Here is a 9,912-nt window from a genome sequence, read left to right as displayed (position 1 = left end):
GTTTGCATTGACTTAATCGTTTTGTATTGGTGTGCATTGAAGTGTATGTGTGGGTATTTGGGAGAAGATCCATTTAATTCAATCATCAAATCATCATCAAATAGCTTCACTACAGGGCTGAAACATGCTTAAACATAGTACAATGCTACTGTCAGCAATGCAATGTTAAAATGGTGTTACATTATTCACTAAATAAATAAACTTGGCTTTATTTGATCTTGTTGCAGACAGGCAGAATACAGAAGCCACGTCCTTCAGGTCCCTTGTACTTTATTTATACGTTTTGTATTTTGTGGGCGTTGCCCTGGAAACAATTGACCAATAGACTGCTAGTATCCACTCTAAGACCCGACTTTTTATGGTTGCTATGCCTACAACAGGTTTCTCCCTGAATGACGGACAGAGAAGCCAATCGGTTACGCGCTGGGCGGGAGTTTGTGCGCACACTGAAAACTGCCTGGTGAATTTCTACTATGATCAGACCGCTCAGGGTGCACGCTTGTGTTGGACCGTGGCTGCCAAAAAGACTGGGGATGGAAAATATACCATAAACGCTGTTGGGAAAGTCTACGGAGGTAAACACGTATTCCTTGTTTTTTATTCACCCCTTTCTGTTACTTGAATATAATTCAGAAATTGTCTCGAAAGACTCAGCTAATGCTAAGCTATTAAAAATATCGAGTGGGTCATGCATGGCTGTGACATTGTTGAATTAAACTGTCTGCAGCAGCGAGAGACACGTTTGTTTGACACATGAATGGAAGGAAATTAAGCTGAAGTTAAAAAGTTATCAGTATCAGACAGTTGAATGTATCAACTTAAAATATAGCCTAATTTAAATGCAGAATTTAAACTTTAGTAGGTATGCTTCACTCTAAACAAATACGTCAAAATGTCTCAATTTTAATATGAGTCCTACTGACATGCATTCATTTGACACTGGCTTCATGTCATAGGATATTTCTGTCATCTGATGCTAGTTCTGAGTCATTTGTGATGTGGATGGTCGAATGTTGGTCTGTCACTGCTATTTCCACTAAATAACACTGGTTAGATTGACCTCCTGCATCCTGAGACATGTTGTCTTTTGTACTGTGTATGTCTACTTGAAATATATCTTTAGCATTCATAAACCACAATGTTCTGCTGCTTATCTGACTGATTTATCTGTGATAAACTGAATAATATCAGATTTAACCATCAGGCTCACTTGTGAAACCAACAGCCTTGGGTAGAGCCTATGAGTAGTAATTATAAATATTACACAAAAACATGTGAATACTGACTATTCAGCAGAAAAACCGATCGCGTTGTGGGTTTGCTGGAGGTCAGAGACACATTATTGGGTTTCTAGATTATGGAGAGAAATAACTTTTGATGCCTGCAACTGAGACACATGTAAACACACTTCCACTCAAGAAGGATAAGATTAAACTGCCTTTCCGATAACAGGTTGTTTAGCTCTCTGGGACCTAACATGATAATTGTTACTGTCTTGAATGGAAATGTAGTATCTAGCTTTGACAACACTGCATTGCTGTATTTATATCAGGCACTATCATTATAGACCCCTTTTTGTTTTGTTATTTTAAAATGATAATCTGTAATGCAAAATCAATAGACTAACTCCTGAAAATGAAACACACAGGAAGGGAGCCAGCCAACACTGTCAAATTGATAAGCCTCTTTATGACTAAACAACAACTTAACTGGTTAATTATATTATTAAAACAAAAGTTAGGTTCATAAACATTGAATTATGAATGTGAATATTCTTTCAACTTCATGGTAAAACCATACATATTGGAGTTTTACTGCACACTACTTGTCTATGACCACAATATCCCCGATTTCCCTTTTTTTCAACATTTCCTTTCACGCTACTGTATTCTATCAAATGTAATAGAGTGTGGTTAAAATAATCGAATAGTCTGTCACTTGTCAGCCAGTAGCATGATTCCACTTTGGTAATTCTACCAATGTTGTTTATCTTTAAAAGCAAAAGTAAGACAGGTTTATTTTGGCGGGTTTAGGGTTTTGAGGTAGACACCGTCTTTTATTGCATCATTTTTAAGGGATGGAACCACCAAAGAAACCCAGCTGGAATTCCCCTTTAACTGCCGCCAAGATGTTTAATTTCCAAACAGCTTTGGCACAAACCACTGTATTTGCATCTTTACTTTGCATCACAGCTGTCTTCTTGTACCACAATGGTCTGTCTGCCGGTGTTGTTTTTCTCTCGCTGCCTCTCAAGCTAATGTCAGGAGTTGAGAGTTGAGTGCTGCTGTGTCTTTCGATATCAGAGACATAAATAACGTTCTCCCTGGTGCCTTGACTTCAACAGGAGATAGACTTTCTCTTTGCTGACTGCTCACAAAGTGAGTCAGGATGAGTGGGCTGGAGATGAAGAGACGGAGTGAAGAAAGGGAATTCACTGTCATTAAATAAGGAAAGTGCACCAATGTCAGGAGAAAACTGGATGAAATTGTCTACAGACAGTCAAGCCAGTAGATATTATCAAGCCAACTACTTACTTACTTTTCTGTGTGCTGCTCATTGTTTACAGTCTGATCATCAACTGTGGTGGATGTCTTGCAGGCAAGGGCACCACAAATCTCAAATCTAACCATGAAGTTACATTTAGAAACCTACTGGGACTATTCCTGTAAGTGTCTTGGGGATACTCAGTTGGAGCTTGCAAGTTATTTTGGCTGAGTGAGAAAGCTCTGGGCAAAATGCTAGCATTGTCAGTCTACCAAAGATAATGATGAAGACTTTATTGTAGCATTTTGCATAATTGTAATGGCTCAACAGTGACCACACACTGTGACATGTTAACTGTATTCAAACAACATACCCCCCTCCCCCCCCCACACACACACACACACGCGCACACACACAATCCCCCTCCCTACACACACACACATGCAACTTTGACAGGTTATTCTCACACATTACTAACAATCATTGTGCTTTTTTCTCAGGCTTCACATAGATATTAGCTATTACCAGTATCATGAACAATTTGATATGGCACAGCCCTGCTATCACATCAACATGAATAAAATGAAACCATGAAAGGACACTTAGGCATCACTCCATTTGAGAATTGTAGTTACACTTTGTAGTTAATGGGATCACAGAAAGTGGGGTGGCTGCACCAAGTTCCCTAACATCAGGTGACATCAGCTTTTGTTGACAGGCTGTTTCCTCACAGCACACAACCAATTACTAAACCACAAACGCCTCTGTAAAGCCTGATGCTCTTTTAAGCCTCAGTGTTACCTCTACAGACATTCATTGTGGCTCACATAAAGAAGGGGTAATGTGATTAGAGAAAAAATAAATGGGTGACTAAGAAGAGCTGCCTGTTTTGCATTTATATTTGAATAAAGGAACAACATTTACACAGTTGCAACCATGTATGAGCCGGACTCTTCACCTCACTTGATCACTGTCTTTCCTCCTCTTTGACCCATAAGTATCTTCTTTCTTTTACACTTTGGGACACTGCCAACCTCTTCTCCTATTGGCTCTCCCACGGCACATTATATGGTGCCAATGACAAATATGAATTATACATGCGTAGCCTCTCATATGTAGGCTAGAGTGCTGCGAGGCCTCTGCTATGCCAAGCAGGGCAGGACCCTGAGGCCGGAAACGATGAAGTTAACCTGCTATGCAATGAAAACACAAACAAAACTCTTAGCTCTGTCAATTCAAAGCTCTCAATTTACAGTGTAATACATGTTGAGTGCAGTTATGATTACAGGTCTAAAAGTACATTTGACTACCAGTAACAGTAAATCCTGTAAAACCATGACCTGTGCCTGAGGTCTCCTCATGGCAGCTGGGAGGATCCTGGAGCAGAATAGTCCTGGATCTATTTCTGGGTTACTGTTTATTGTATAATCTGCTGTGCTCAAAGGCTAAAAGTGATAAGGAGATGTGAAAGAAAAGTATTCAGTTGATTTGCTTAAAGCAGCATGAAGGGTGAATTCAATTCAAGAAAGGAATTGGCCAGACCCACGAGGAGGAAAACACTCTGATACAATGATTGGTTTAAACTGTGTGTTCATTTTCAGTTTGGGCCAAATAATGATGTGACTTACCTATTGGGCAATACACGTTTTTTAAATTCGTAATTTCTTCTTCTAAAGTGCTGTCTTGTTCTTATTCATAATTCATAGAACTGTTATCAGATTTCCAAAGCTGAAACGATTAGTCTGTTAATCAAAGGACTAATTATTAAGTCATTTATCAAGTAAAAGTATCAGACATTGGCCGGCGTACATCTTCTCAAATGTAAGTACTGGCTGCTTTTCTCTGGCAGTAACGGTATTCATGTTATAAATGACTATGAATCCAGCAGCAAATGTTCTGAACTGCAGACGTCATGCTCAAATGAGCAGAGCCTTGGGGCCCTGCCGCTGCATAGAGCGTGTTCGCCTGTTTATTAATCGTATCAATATTCAATGTGTCTCCTGCCCAAATTGCACCAAATCCGTCGCTGAACGCCCAGCAATATACGTGCAAGTGTGAAGTATATTAAACCCTTCTCAAGTAATGCAAAGGACACACACACAAACCCCCACCCGCCCATGGATTTCATTCATGTTCACACTATAATGTGGCAAATTTTTCAGTTGCATTTTTTTGAATGTAGGGATTTGCTGTTTCTTAAAAGTTTTAGATTTGAGTAGTTATTTAGTTAAGCTTTTATGGGTTACTAGAATAGAATACTAACAGCTGTCAATTTCTCTATAGCCTCTCCTCAGATAACATAAACTAGTGTTAGACTGAGCTGTATTATTTCACAGCTGTATGCTGCCAACATGCTCCTCTCTAGCTGTGTACAGATGTTGACGAGCATTGTGTTTGCTGGTCATGCCAGTGCTTGGTGATGCCCGCCTGGCACGAGGTCATAGACTGGACTGGACCAGGGCTGCATGCTGCATGCTGCAGTGACAAAAGCACATTGAGGCCAGGACAATGGGGAGCTGGCAGTCTGGGTTGTTGTACCACTGTGCTTCTCTCTGTTTCTCTCTGCCTCCTGTCTATTGTGTTTGCTGTCTGACTGTTTCTCTGGTCCGGTCTCAGTCACTGAGGGCTCCCGCACACGCTCAGTCGGCAGCCTGTTTACAGCTTTGAGAGAATAAATCTGCGCAGTGCTGCTGAAGCTGCTCTAGTCATTAAACACAGGCTGTCATTAAGTTGGTGGTGATGTTGGTTCCAGTGTGTCATCGTTAAACTGCAGGCTTCGGTTTGACTGTTTTGGTGCTGTTGTTGACACATTAGGCTTTGTGGGCTGTGCCGACAATACGATGGCAGCAATTCTCTTTCTCATATTAGACATGCAATGACTCACCTTACACGATACTGCATATCGTGTAAGATCGTGGTCTGTCCAGACTTATGGATTCAATATAGATACATATATTTATGAATATTTTTGACTGACAGTAAACAAAAAGAAAGTTGAATATGCCAACGTGTGATATTATAGTTTTTTGACATAATAATAATAATAATAATAATAATAATGATCTGCAAATCAAAAGATGATAGAAAATAATCCTTAGTTTGAACCCTGAAATTATATTTGATTCATTTTTTGACACAGGTTTATAATCTCTCAGCATACGACCACTTAAGGTTCACATTAAGGTCATGTGATGACTCCTGAGCAGCTCTGTTCTCTGAATGAAGACTGGAGAAGCATTGAAAGCTCTGAATCAATTGTAAATTGACCTTTCGAGCTTCACCATATGTTGTCCACAAAGGTCAAGCATTTCACTGCTGGTGATCCCCCTGGAGTTCATGTGTTTGCGCCAGTCAATAGCGATGATGCAGACAGGGGCATCTAGTTGTGGAAAGACATCCTTATAGAGAATACAATTCACAATGGAGGTCAAACCTATTGAATGTCATCAGTACAGATGAACGGAAAACTTTTATTTGAGCTTGTCTTATCATATCAACCCACATAGGTTTTATGTTCAGGAAGGAAAGTCCACGATGAATTCTTGCTCTAAATTACCAGCCGCAGTGAGTCATGCTGATAGATGTAGCATTGCAGTGCAGAAGGCTGTGTGGTGGCGGTGGAGGGGGAAATTGGGCCTGACACAGAATGATCTCTCCTCCATGCTTCGCCAAATCAGGTTCAAAACTAATACTGAGGGACAGACGAGTCGATCTGCAGTGCAGTAGACTGTGAGCCTGAAGTTGCTCAGTGAATTCAGTCTTTTTGTCCTTGTCCTCTCTCTCGGGGCCACATGCACATCAGAAGTTGGCTTGTAGTCTGATGTTAACATCCTGTTTAAAGCACTGCTGTGCTGCTGTAAAGCCTAACAGGAAATTGAATCACAGTTTATACTTAATCCATTTCTGAGAATCATTAATCAACTAAATGCTCAACATTAAAAATGAGAGTTTTTAAGCTGAAGTAGATTTCTGTTTTAGTCAATAAAACAAACCAAACTGTAACTATCCCTTTGTGATGTTTTGTTAATCTGAACGCACTTTCTGAAACATGGCTTTGAATATGTCGTGAGTTTTAGTCTAACGATCTTTATTTGTCATACTTATGCAGTATGTCACTTCACACGTTTGTATCATTTCTTCATCTCCCGTTTGGAGCTTTAAACCTGTCTGATTGTATCACTCTTGAGATCACCATCAGCCCAACCCGCTCCACTCCTCTCCATTTATCACCTGTCGAACCTTTTGTTCATTTTCTTTGCGTCTATTCTTTCCTCCTGCTGTCTGAACTTGTCACAAGTGTTAGTGTTCAAAGGTTAGATAAACCTTCTTTGGTTCAGACTTTGCTGTGTCCTTACATTTACGCAGTTCAATTTTCTTTTGCATGTTGAGCTTGAGGAGGAAACTGGTCTCTGGTTTTCTAACCTAGTGTGAGGAGTGACATGGGGAGTAATCCTGTCCAACCTCTCATCTCTTCTCTCACGCAGAACAGGGAGAGGCAGGTGGAGGTGGTGAGGAAGCCTTTATTACTTTGTTGAGCCTCCCTCCCTCCCAGCCTTAGGAGAGACATCTGGTATTAGATTGCTCTCTGGCAAAAGAAAGGGAAATAAACACAGAAATGCTTGTGTGGGCAGAAAGGATGAGCCATTAATAATTATGTTGTTGACATTGTTTTCTGTGTAAGAGCATTTATTTCACTCCTCCCCATCAGTCCTAATTTTTCATGGCAGCCATCTGTGTGTTGTCAGGCAGTTTGAGGACGGCCGAGAGCAAAATAAGGGGTCGGTGTGTCTCGATTGATAAGGCTGGTTGCTTGTATCTCTACTGTCTGTTTGCTGATGATATGATCCCCACCTCAAACCGCGTGTTTCGTTTCTAACCCTCCTATCTGTGTGACTGTGCTGCTCTCTCGCTCCACACTCTCTGATCCTGAGAGAATATAGACAGATTGACAGGGAAACAGGATTACAGGACATACATACTGTAGTACGTCTTTTTATGCTTTAATTTCATCTATCAGAATAGTTAGCATCTTCACCTTTACTTCATTTTTTTATTTGGAGCAGTCCTTGCCTTTTTGTTCTTAAAAACCTGCCCCTTAACTATTTAAAAAGTAAGAATACAATTCAAAGAAAAGGCTAGATAGGAAATAAATGTGGGTCAGACCTCTGTGGAGGAGTCTGTTCCTCCAGGTCTGCAATGCATCAATAACCACACTGACTTTTTACAAATCCAGTTTCACTTGGCAACATTTGAATCCGATGGCTACATACCATTAGCATTCGGAAATAATTTATATTGGAAGAAACCAAATGTGTGAAGCACTAAGTTTTGTATTGACCACTTAGTTTTTTCACTTTTGTGTTTTTTTTGTACTTCTTTTAATATTTTTCTGCCTTTTTCAGAACTAACGGACAGAATTGAAACGTATAAAATAAATGTATCTGTCTGTGCCCTGATAACTTCAAATGTTCATTTGCATTTACAGACCTGCAGTGTAGAAATGGTCCACGTCATTGTAGGGCTGCTCAATTAATCGTATTTTAATCGCAATTACGTTTATGGCTTGCAACGATCACGAAAACAACGTAATCAAAATAAAACGTTTATTTTTGTATTATTATTATTTCTTTCTTTTTTTTCAAAATAATTTTTTTTTTTATTGGTTTTTCAGTTGAATTATATTTACAGTTCAGGGTAATCAACTGTTAAAAACATACTGTTCACATTTTTTTCTCCAATAAATTGAGTAAATGGATAATCGTTTTTTAATAATCGTGATATCAATTATTGACCCAAATAATCGAGATTATGATTTTTGCCATAATCGAGCAGCCCTACAGTACGTCATTGTACTCAATCATCTTCTTATATTCAATTATTGGAATAATAACAATATTTGTTTTCCCCCTTATCTGAGAACACCATTATTAACTACCAGTTTATAAAGACACTTAGAGCAATGCACGGAGGCAACTCAAAATATCTAGTTATTGTACATTTATTTATATATTGACGTTTCCCCTCTAACTCTCTGTTTATGTTTCTCACAGTAAAGTATCTATCTGTGGTGGAGATGTTCTGCTGTGATGAATATGTACATGGGGACAGGCACAGAAAGACCAACATTTGTGCAGGCATTTCATTTTATGAATAAAAAATGAACATGAGGAATCAAGGTCACAGTGTGTCCCACTTCCTCTCGGGGCTTTGTTAGCCTCAGAGCTGATTTCAGCTGAGCGTTTAGTGAGAAGCAGATGGAGAATGCTGGATGTCAGCTTCTTCTATACATCCCACCATGGCTGCCTGCTACCCACATGGGGTCCCGCTGCACACCTCTCTCTGCCTTCTTGTTTCTGGATCGTGCTGTGTCAAAACAGTAAAGATTAAAACCGAACGGCTAATTAGCTCAGATCTACTGTATGTTTCAGTATGTCACACCAGACTGTTTCAATAAGAGAACAACAGGCTTCTGTCATCCCTCACCATCACAGCGTTTTTATCTTTCCCCCCTTTGTCCCCTCTCTCTGCTCCTCTAAAAACCATCTGGTGGTTTGTTCAGGATCTCTCTCTCTGCATGGGTATTCTCTATTATTTTGCAGTATGCTGGTGACCTTTAGAAATCCATCTTCACTGATTGGCTGTGTTTATGTTCCTCTCTGGTTTGTTTTATTTAAGGCATACCTTTACTGCAGAGCTTGGCAAACATGGACATGATTTTTATATCTATCGTGACCAGTTGGAGTTAATATTTAACATTTCAAAAATCCTTCAACCTTCAAGAATTTTACCGTGTAAGAAACTGTAACTGTACCAAAGATTTATGACGTTTTTTTCTATAAAATAATGTAGATATTGTTACTGTAGAAAGCAACCCTACACATCAAGTCAAAGGTCCATCAAGCATAATTGTGTGATTTGTTGTAAAATCTTTTACCTTCTGATATGAACATGTTGTTTTGTCTATATTTCGCCCTTTTGCATCTACATTACTGCAAATACTGTCTACTATCTTGCCATATTCGGGGGTTTAATTTGTAATCAAATCTAAAGAACTCTCTCGAACTTTTCTTTTAGTGTTGATATTTGTTTTCCAAATCTGAAATATTCATCATTTATACAGAAAGTATGATTATGTTTTTTGCCAAAATAACCCCAGGATATTGTACTCAAATTACAGCTGAGCAACACATTTAATTTATTGACATAATGAGTATATTACAGATTCTCTAATTTCCTTTTCCTGAATCCCACAAAGTCCAGAGGTCAAAATGAATTCAGTGGTAGCTCTGTATGAATCCTGTGCCGAGCTAACCCACTCTGCCCAACAGAAGCTGTCTGCAGGGGCCTCCATCCCATCCTGAGCTAATTAACAAGGTGTGTGTGTGTGTGTGTGTGTGTGTGTGTGTGTGTGTGTGTGTGTGTGTGTGT

The 9,912-nt window shown here is 39.4% G+C and overlaps 1 protein-coding gene across 5 annotated transcripts in view; it reads left to right on the top strand.

Moving 5' to 3' along the window:
- The first annotated feature begins 483 nt into the window (after positions 1-483).
- fcho1 (FCH and mu domain containing endocytic adaptor 1) overlaps positions 484-9,912 on the top strand; it is a 48,306-nt gene continuing 38,877 nt past the window's right edge. For all 5 annotated transcript variants that reach the window (XM_010797667.1, XM_010797668.1, XM_010797665.1 and 2 more), the window contains exon 1: positions 484-575. The gene's annotated coding sequence lies outside the window, so the exon portion shown is untranslated. The remainder of the gene's footprint in view (positions 576-9,912) is intronic.

This window comes from Notothenia coriiceps, unplaced genomic scaffold (assembly GCF_000735185.1).
Source record: "Notothenia coriiceps isolate Sejong01 unplaced genomic scaffold, NC01 NC01_scaffold00038227, whole genome shotgun sequence".
Taxonomy (NCBI): domain Eukaryota; kingdom Metazoa; phylum Chordata; class Actinopteri; order Perciformes; family Nototheniidae; genus Notothenia; species Notothenia coriiceps.
The sequence above is the reverse complement of the archived record's forward strand: the minus strand, read 5'-3'. Positions and strand labels throughout refer to the sequence as shown.